Here is a 10,841-nt window from a genome sequence, read left to right as displayed (position 1 = left end):
GGCCCAGAGCTCCTGGGAGGCTGTAGGAGGGAGCAGCCCCTGGAAGGGGCTCGGTTCTTGGTGCACTGAAGGCATTTGGCACGATCCAGATGAGGGTGGGCAGGGGTGGGCGCGTTTCTAGAGCCGGTGTGATCTGCAGCAGGCTTGAAGGAAGTCCTCTCCAGACATCCGTGTGTGGCCGGCACAGGGAAGAGGCTGGAGAGATGGAGCTTTCCACGGTGGGGACTCACTGGTCTCTCCCTGAGGGAGAGGCTGGTCTAGGACCCTCACCTGTGGATTATGGTTCCCCAAGCAAGGCTGGAGGGGTCTCTGAGGCTCCGAGGCAGACCCTTCTCACAAATTAGAGACTTCCCTAATGGGAAAGAATGCCTTCCAGTCCCACATACAGCTGTGTGGCTCCGGGCTCCCGTCCCCCAGGGAGGGCCCCAAAGGTTAACAAGCTAATGAGTTCTAGAACAGCCTCTCTGGAATATTCTAGACCCAGAATCCTGTCAGATGACCGCGGGGGTGTTTGGGAACAGAGGAAGAAACCGGTCTGACAACTTCTGTAGGTCACCTGGGCCAGGGATGGAGACCTGGGGGCAGGGCTGCTCCAGGCGCTTGGTCCCAGGCCTCTCCCCTGCTGCCCAAGGGCCCCTCGTTCTGTCTGTGGGAGGCTTTTCTGGCAGATGGATCGGGAAGCCTCCGCCATCCCTGTCTGCAGAGCCAGGAGCTCAGAGCCAAGATTCCTGGGCCTGGGCCGCAGGGGGTGGGTAATGGGAAACTCCCTCTCTGTTTTTGGCCTGCTGCAGCCAAGCTTTCGAGGTCTCTGTTGGCCCACATAAAGTCCCCAGGTCTCTTCTGGCCCCAGCCCCCTTACTCCATCACCCCCATCCCAAGGTCCCTCTCTCCACCATCGTTTCCCTCATTCTCCTTCTCAAGCTCCCACCTGGAGCAGAGGTTTTGGACTATAGTCTGTGGTCTCTGGAGGACGGACCACTTCCCATCACAGAATGACTGGGTGGGGGGCGTATTCTCCTCTTCCAAATAAATTTTCCTCCCCAGCATAATAATTTCCACTCACCATCCTGAAGTTCATGCTCCTTACATCCTCCTGGCACCCAGGAAAATAGGATTCAGGGGGAATGGATGAATGAATGATGATCAACCTTGGGAAAGCTCTGTACCTTTAGTAGCTCAGAAAAGCCATTTTTTAACATGTTAAGGTCTGTGCTGAGGAGATTAATTTTCCCCTTTGGGGTGTTTTTTTTAGGTTGATTTTTAAAAATTATTATGGCTTTTTATTTACAAGATATATGCATGGGTAATTTTTCAGCATTGATAGTTGCAAACCTTCTGTTCCAATTTTTCCCCTCCTTCCCCCATCCCCTCTCCCAGATGGCAGGATGACCAATACATGTAAAATATGTTAAAGTATAAGTTAAATACAATATACGTATACATGTCCAAACCGTCATTTTGCTGTACAAGAAGAATCGGACTCTGAAATAGTGTACAATTAGCCTGTGAAGGAAATCAAAAATGCAGGCGGACAAAAATAGAGGGATTGGGAATTCTATGTAGTAGTTCATAGTCATCTCCCAGAGTTCTTTCCCTGGGTGTAGCTGGTTCAGTTCATTACTGCTCTATTGGAACTGATTTGGTTCATCTCATTGCTGAAGAGGGCCAAGTCCATCAGAATTGATCATCATATAGTATTGTTGTTGAAGTATATAATGATTTTCTGGTCCTGCTTGTTTCACTCAGCATCGGTTCGTGTAAGTCTCTCCAGGCCTTTCTGAAGTCATCCTGCTGGTCACTTCTTACCGAACAATAATATTCCATGACATTTATGGGTGTTTTTGAGCTTATAATATTAAGAAAGGGAAGATGGCTTCCGAGGTGAGCTGGTGGCCAGGAAGATGTGAGAAGTCACTGCAATGGTGAGCAGAACCCCAGGGGATTTAACTGACAAATCTTATCCAGGAATAGTAGGTCTGGAGCTGGAAGGGGGCAAAGGGAGAGGGGAGTAGGGTGGCTGGCAGTTACACAGAGGGGCACCGGGGAGTGAGCCGTGGGCTGGACTCATCGGGACAGGGAGGGTCCCAGGGCAGGAGTTCCAAGAGGGTGAACCCTCCCAGGAGGGTGCGGTAGCAGGCAGGGCAGATGGAAAGAAGCTGACTTGGGAGGGCTGGAGCTGGTTCAGGGAGGGACAGGTTGGAGATCCCAGATTCAAGTCAGAGCAGGGCTCCCCGGGCCGGAGCCCAAGTTGGGGCTGAGCCTGAGAGAGTTTGCAATCCAGGACCCGTCAGAACATGAGTGAGATGTGGGTGTGTGCACCCAAGAGGAGGGGACTTGGTTAAATTAAAAACTGGGATAAATGGTCTTTTCTTCTTCTTCTTTTTAAGTACTTGTTCTCTGCATTTATTTATTAGCAGATTAGCTGAAATGTATTTCTTTTGTGCCAGGTAGGATAGCCAGGGCCCGAGTCATAAAAGGAGCGTTCATTTCTATAGACGTGCAAGGGTTTGAAAAGCCTTGACAATGCAGACATTGTCTCACCTGAGCCTCACAAAATCCTGTGCGACGTGGATGCTATCATTATCTCCATTGTCCAGGCGGGGAAACTGAGGCGGGGAAATGTTAAGTGACTGGACCAGGGTCACGCAGTTAGTGACTGAGATAGGATCATTGTTGTACCACACAGAATGACCAGAATTCAGAGAAACATGAGGAGACTTCTATGAACAGATACAGAACAAAGCGAGCTCTCAGTCCTGGGATCAAGGAAGGGCTAGGGTCTCTGTGTATCCCAGGGAGTTCTATTACCCTTCCCCAGTAGCCTTGAATGAAAGTTGTCTGCCTCCCTAACTACTACCACCCCCACCCCAGACCCTGAGTTTCTCTGTTCAAAATAATATACACAACAATTACAATACAACAAAACAAAACTGGATACTGTGTAATTATAACAACCAAGCTGGACCCCAAGAGGAAGGGAAGAGAGAGAAAAAAATCACTTTCATTCACTCTACAAAATAGGTATGAAATATTGCATTTCCCATCCACCACAATTGATATGTTGGTTGAGTTGCTAATTGGTTTTTCTTTTTTTCCTTTCTTTCCTTCTTCCTCCTTCCTTCCCTTTCTTCCTTCCTTCCTTCCTCCCTCCCTCCCTCCTTTCTCTTTCTTTCTTTCTTTCTTTCTTTCTTTCTTTCCTTCCTTCCTTCCTTCCTTCCTTCCTTCCTTCTTCCTTCCTTCCTTCCTTCCTTCTTCCTTCTTCCTTCCTTCCTTCCTTCCTTCCTTTCTTTCTTTCTTTCTTTCTTTCTTTCTTTCTTTCTTTCTTTCTTTCTTTCTTTCTTTCTTTCTTTCTTTCTTTCTTTCTTTCTTTCTTCCTTCCTTCCTTCCTTCTTCCTTCCTTCCTTCTTTCTTCTTCTTTCTTTCTCTCTCTCTCTCTCTCTCTCTCTCTCTCTCTCTCTTTCTTTCTTTCTCTTGATTGCTTTCCCCCCCAACTCTTTTTTTTAAAAAGGCAAATAACTTTGTTATTTTGGTACTGAGGAGGAGGAGCTCACTACCTGAAAAGACAGACTGTACCATGGTAGGGATATTTGGAGTTTTAAAAAGTTCTCGATGATATGGAAATAAAATCGGCTTCCCAGCAGCTCCCATGTCCCATGTGAATTCTGACCTTGGCTGGACTCTGTGGGGCCGGGACTTCATGTCCTTCATCCTTGACCCTCCCCCAGAACCTGGAACAAAGTCCATGCTGAATAAAAAAACTTCTGGCAGAGAAACGCTGAAGAATGCCAACAGCAGGGTCACTGAGCTTAGAGAAAACGAAATGATAATGAGTGGTTAGGCCGGGCCCAGAGTTTCCGAAGAAGGTGGTGCCCCCCTTGCCCCCCACTCCCAGGAGGGGACTGGGTGCTACCCCATGCAACACTCTCCATTATTCTGGATTCTTTCAATATATGGGTGATTTTGCACAAGTGCTTTTCCTGTCTGATTTTGGGTTAGAAGGGGAGGCTCCTGGGAGACAAGAATGGAGAAGAGAAACACATTGTTAAATTGTAGGCGACATGTCAATAAAAATGATTTTTTTGTTTAAAAAAAAAAGCGTGGGCACAATGAATCAAGGCAACAACTGGATTAATGCTTAATTTATGAAATTATGAAACTAGGGCAGGTACAACCAGTGCTTTGGGACTACGACTGGCATCCAGGTTGCCCTACTGGATGGCAATCCCATTTTAATTAAGCACAGAGGACATGGTCATGAAAGGCAGGGACGAGCCACAAAGGAGACACAGAGGCAGACGGTGGAGGGAGCAGATGGCGAAGGAAGGCAGGCGGCGTTGGAGGGGAGGATGGGGCAGAGGGCAGAGTATATCACTCTGCCAGCCATGGGAGAGGGGCAGCCTGGACCCTGATGGAGAGCTGGGAGGGGACAGGGACTTGAGGTCTAATTTTATAGGGTTGTCTACACCCCCTTGAGAATAGTTCATTAATGTTTCCAATCATCCACAAGTCATCCCGCACCTGTCATCCCAAAGCACCTTTTTTTTTTTTTTTTAATTTTGCTGAGGCAATTGGGGTTAAGTGACTTGCCCAGGGTCACATAGCCAGGAAATGTTAAGTGTCTAAGGTCAGATTTGAACTCAGGTCCTTCCAACTTCAGGGCTGGTGCTCTATCCACTGCGCCCCCTAGCTGCCCCCAAAGCACCTTTTGAAGTTCTACTGGTCTGGAATTGTGGAAATCTGGAATTTGTCTGCGATTTACATATCCCAGAACCCAGAACCTCCAGAGCAGCCCCTAGAGGCCTTCGCTGATTCCCCACAGAGTGCCAACATGGGGATTCCGCTTAATATTTGGTGCATTTTGTAAATTCTGCTCCTTTGATCTTTGGGAAGATTTGCATGTGACTTCCAGGGTCCCCTCCCCAATCTTACCTCCTGCTATTGTCCCTTTAGACTAGCTACTTACAAACGTATTTATCCTGACTCGAAGGAGGGGGAGGCCGCGGTCAGAGGGACAAGAACAAGATAAAAAGCATATACAACAAAGTACATAAAAGCTACAAAAATGGAAACAGAAAGAATCAAAACTTTGAAACTGGACGCCGTGTACTTACAATGACTAAGCAGGGGGAGAAAATGCAGGATTCTCTCTTCCTCACAGAGGTGAGGGGCAATGGGTGTGGAATATCGCCGACATTCAGGGGATATTTTAGTCTCACTAAAGCTTGCTTGTTGCAAGGGCTGGGTGTCTGGCTAGGAGAGGAGAAGTTTATTTAAAAAGAAATAAAGCATTTCAATAAATTATAATAATTATTGTATAATATTCCTCGTAATAATATTATGTAATTAATTTATAAATAAATCAGATAAATTATAAATAAGGTATTTAGATAAATAAATTTTAAATGTATTTCGAAATAAAGGTGATGATAAACTTTTGCTAGAGACAAAGGGGAGGGATTATAAATCAGTTAGATAAATTCTAAATAAGATATTTAGATAAATAATTTTTTTAAGTGTTTAGAAATAAAGGTGACGGCAAACCTTTGGTAGAGATAAAGGGGAGGGATTTATAAATCAGTTAGATAAATTATAAATAAGATATTTAGATAAATATATATTTTAGAAGTGTTTAGAAATAAAGGTGATGGCAAAACAAATTTTTTTTTTTTTTAGGTTAAAGAACGTTGACTTAATTGAGTCACATGAAACACATCTTGCTCCCCCTTTCTAGAGATGACCTGGGGACAGAAGTCTCCAAGGCCTGAGTCTCACTCTCCTGTCCAAAGATCCCCATCCCAGGATATGAGTTGGAGTCTCCTCTCGGATCCTCTCTCTGAGAGCTGGCTCGGAACTTCTGGAGAAGGGCAGATTAGAAACGCCTCCTATCACACACTGAAAGGGGAGAGTGGCAGCCCGCCCCCTCCCAAGCGGGGTGTCCCAGAAGGCTGAGAGCTTCTTTGGGAGGGGATGTTCCCAACGGCAAAAGATGCTAACGTGTCCATCTCCCCTGCGGGGGCTGGGGTGCTGGGGCTATCTTTCAAGGCCTCTTAGGAGGTGGAGTAGTGGCTCTCCCAGGAACGCTCAGAACCCCCAGGCCTGAGCCCAGCTGCCCAGATCAGCTCCCCCTGAGCTGGGGCTCTGGTTCTCTCACTAACTTGCTTGTTTCTCTGGGCAGGAGAATTGTTTTCTCTGTGCGGCTCCTTCTCCCCGTGCCATGAAGGGCTGGCCTTGATGGTCCCTCAGCTCCTTCTCAGGTCCAAGGAAGGGCTCCCCTGTCCCAGCTCCCCGGGGTTCCGGCATTATGGTGCTCCCCTGTGGCTCAGAACCTAAAGTGCTCAGCCTCCCTCCAGTGCCCCTCGGTAGTAAGGAGTGAGCCCCCAAGCAGGCCGGGGGAGGATACAACAAGAGGAATGGGAGGCAGGGAGCTGGGAGGCCTGGAGACCAACTTCAGTCTGGCCACAAAACAATCGGAGGAGGACTTGTAGCCTTCATCCCACTCACATGTGCACGCACGTACATGCATGCACATTGTATGTACACATGTATACAATGTGTGTGCCTTCTACATGCATGGTCATGCGTACAACGGCTATTCACAATACACATTTACATGCAAGACACATGAATGTGCCCATGCACACACATCCATGTGGGTCTCTGTTGCCATATGTATATGTGCACACATACATGCATATATACAAGCACACACACACACACACACACACACACACTCCTAGGGAAAGGGGGAGAGCGGACTCCTCTGCACGTGGTTTACTCTGAGAGAGAAGACAGACCTGACAAGGGAAACAGACCCCGAAGGGACCTCAGAGGACAATCCATTCTACAAATGAGGAAACCGAGGCTGGGAAAGGAAGCATTTTGGCCCAGGCAGCCTAAGCCGAGAGCCTGGCCTGGAGCCAGAGGCCTCTCCCCCCAGATTCGAGGTTCTTTCCAATGTCCCAGTAGTTATGTCTGGGCAGAGTTCTTCTGCACTGGCTGCCAGCCCTGCCCTGCCCTCGGGGAACCCACCTGGGCAGCTTCAAACCAAGTAGTTGGAAAACCTTAAGAGAGCTGGAGTGAGCTCCTGGGGGTCCCCGAGAGCGCTTTCCGGCGTGCTGCTGAGTGAGGGGTGGGGACAGGAGGCTTCCCCGGGGCTGGGCTTGAACACCAGGTAATGGGACCCATCTAAGATGGGAGCCAAAGCGCGAAGCGGGGAGACGGGAGGGCAGGGATCACACCGGGAATGCCTTGTTACAAATGCTGGATCTCTCGGCTAAATACCGCACATCCTCTCCCACACAAACAATGCATCGTGTTCGACAAAATGTCTTTTGTGATGTACCAGCTTTGTCGGTTATTGTATATACACAATGTCTTGTTCTGAGACACCTGGTCGGACAATGGTTAAAAGAGAGGCCGAAGGAAGACTCGGGGATTCTGAGGATTTGGGGCACAATAAGGGGAGGGAGGGAGAGGGAAGTCCTGTCATCAAGGCAGGTGAGTTTGTAATCCTGCCGTGTATCATCTCTGACTCTTTTGTTCGGCTATCTGGGGGCCCTCCCATCATTCTACGGGATCAAAGATTTGGAGATGAAAGGAACCCCCGAGATCATCTACCCCCTCCCAGCTCATTTTTCAGATGAGAAAATTAAGACTCAGAAAATCTTGTTAAATTCCCAGGTCCCACAGACAATGAGTATCAGAGGTGGGATTGTTGAACCCTAACCACTACGACACACTGCCTTTCTGGATATCCCACCAGGGCCTCCCACAAAACATGCTCCCAAACTGGAGAACTTCGAATCCACGAAGACCCTCAAGTCTTTTTCAGATAAGCTTCTGTCTGTTCAGGTCGTCATCTAGTATTTACAAAAATGATTTTTCTGGCCTAAACCTACGACTTCTTTCCTGATTAAACTCCATTTACCCATTTCTGTTCTAGCCTGCCAAGATCTTTTTGAATCCAAACTGTATGTCAACTAATCCTTCGAGCTTTGGATCATATGGAAATCTGATAAGCGAGCCATCCCTGCCTTTATCCAAGATGCTGTTAACGGGACAGGGTCGAGCGCAGCTCCCTGGGACGCTCCACCAGAGACCGTTTTCTGGATCGACGTCGAGCCGCCACCCCATTGATTAGTGCTATCCAGCCAGATCTGAACTCCCCGGGTTGTGCTCTGCGATCTAAGCGATACCTTTTCATCTTTTCCACACGAAGAGTGTGTGATCGCCTTTATTTTCGTTACCCCTTTGAACGGTTCTCCCCCAGAGGTCTGGAACAATTCCAAGCCAAACTGCAGAGCAAATTCCAATTTTCTAGTGCAGGAAAGGGCCTGTCTCGGGTCCTTTTTGCAAGAATAAGACAGGAGAAAAGCTTTCCTTCCACCTGCCCTTGAATTCATTTTTTCCTCTTCAACTGCTCTATCCTGTCTCCCTCTCTCCCTCTACTATGGACTTCTGGAGGGGAGATGTCAGGGCCAGAGCAGTGTGAGCAAGAGTGTGGGATGCAGAAAACCTGCGAGCACTCTAAGCCATGACTCAATCAAATCAGCTACTCTGAATGGGGGGATTGCTCAGCCGGGGAGCTTTCCATCAGCCCCATTTTACTTTTACCCAGTGGCAGTAAATGTCCCCGCTTTGTGTAAGTTCAGGAAATCTCATCCTCCCTGAAACTTTGGGAAGCCAGTTTGCATACTGGGGAAAGGAATTAATACGTACTGGGGCACTTTATTTCATAAACAGTAAAGCTACCTGATTTCAATTCAGAAAATGTCTGAGGTTCTGGGTACCGAGGGAAGAGACCTGAGCCTGAGAAAGTGAACTGTCTCTAAGATACAGGGGTGTGTGTCAAAAACAGAATGTTTAGTAAATGCCATGCTTTATTATTAATATTCTTATTTATCTTAAATAAGAATATTAGTTTATTATTAATAATAAAATAATTTTATGTAATAAAATAATAAACATTAATATTCATTTAATATTTGATCAATCCATCCTAAGCTATATGGAGTATGGGGGGGGGGGATGGTTTCCTGATGACGAAAAGAAAACAGATGCTCTTTCTTGGCTTCTCGATACCATCTGAATGCCTGGATGGTCAATAAGCCTCAGAAGAAAATGATCTTCTCTTGGGCAGTCTCCAAGTGGGATCCACTGAACGGAGCTTGGACCTTGCAGTCAGAACATCTAAGTCTGAATCCCAACCTTGACATTTATTTTAGACCAGATATTTCTTTGTCAGTTTTCACATCCTCACCTATAAAATGGGTATAATAGCAACACTCACCTTTGAGAACTATTGTTAGATGAGGATCAAATGGGATGATCTATGTGAAAGGATACTTATCCTTAAATCACTCTGGTTAGTATGATCATAGCCAGCAGCAACACTAGCTGCTAGAGTTTGTGTGTGTATATATGTTGCACATGTGTATCATATAGAATATAATATACATAATACATATATGTGTTTTATGGAATATAACAATAGATATACATTATAGTATACTGTGTGTATGTGTATAAATAGAATATATACATTATAATATAAATACTATGTGCATGTGTATATATAGGATATATGTCTGTGTATGTGATTGTATAGACATATATACATGTATGTGTGTTTTTCCCCAAAAAATTAAAGAAAGAAGGAAAAGATTTATTTATACCAATACTCAATATTTAAGTTATTGAGAGCAGCTCCTTTAGTGGAAGCCAAAAATTGGAAAGAAATTATAGTATGTGAACTGATGCTGAGCGAAATGAGCAGAACCAGATCATTGTACACGACAGCAAGATTATACGATGATCAATTCTAATGGACGTGGCTCTCTTCAACAACGAGACGATTCAAACCAGTTCCAATGGTCTTGTGATGGAGAGAACCACCTACACCCAGAGAGGACTGTGGGGACTGAGGGTGCATCACAACATAACATTCTCACTCTCTCTGTTGTTGTTTGCTTGCATTTTATTTTCTTACTCTTTCCTTCTTGATCTGATTTTTCTTGTGCAATACGATCATTGTATAACTATGTTTACATATATTAGATTGCATGTATTTCAGCATATTTAACATATATTGGGTTAGTTGCCATCTAGGGGAGGAGGGGGAAGGAGGAGAAATTTTGGAATAGAAGGTTTTGCCAGGGACAATGTTGAAAGATGACCCGTGCATATGCTTCGTAAATAAAAAGCTTTAATAAAAAAAAGAAATTATGGTATATTAACGTAATGTAAAATTATTGTGTCATCAGAAATGATGAAATGGATCATTTCAAAGGGAACTGGGAAGACTGGAATGTCTTGATACAAAGGAAGCAGAACAGGAAGTTGACGTAAACACAAACAAAGTCGCCGAGGAAAACGACGCCGAAAGACTTCAGAACTCTGAAAAACATGGTAATAACCCTCGAGTCCAAAAGATGGAAAATGAAAGCCCAACCCCCAGCTGGAAAGGTGGTGAACTTAAAAAAGCAAAAAGAAACATTTGTTTTTGGACATCGCCAGTGCAGGACTTAAAAAAACTACAAAACACTGATCTTTGTAGCTCTGTATTAAAGGTTTTGCTTTGTTTTGTTTTAATTTGCTCAGAAGGGAGGAAGCTGTAGGGGAGACAGGTTACAAAAATTAAATGGAATTGGAGCTGAATTTTTTTTAATTTTATTTAATTTTTTAAAATTTTATTTAATAATTACTTTATATTGACAAAATCCATGCCAGGGTAATTTTTTTTTTTTTACAACATTATCCCTTGCACTCGTTTCTGTTCCAATTTTTCCCCTCTCTCCCTCCACCCCCTCCCCTAGATGGCAAGCAGTTTTATATATGTTAGA

This window comes from Antechinus flavipes, chromosome 3, assembly GCF_016432865.1.
Source record: "Antechinus flavipes isolate AdamAnt ecotype Samford, QLD, Australia chromosome 3, AdamAnt_v2, whole genome shotgun sequence".
Taxonomy (NCBI): Eukaryota; Metazoa; Chordata; class Mammalia; order Dasyuromorphia; family Dasyuridae; genus Antechinus; species Antechinus flavipes.
Note: the sequence above shows the minus strand (reverse complement) of the source record.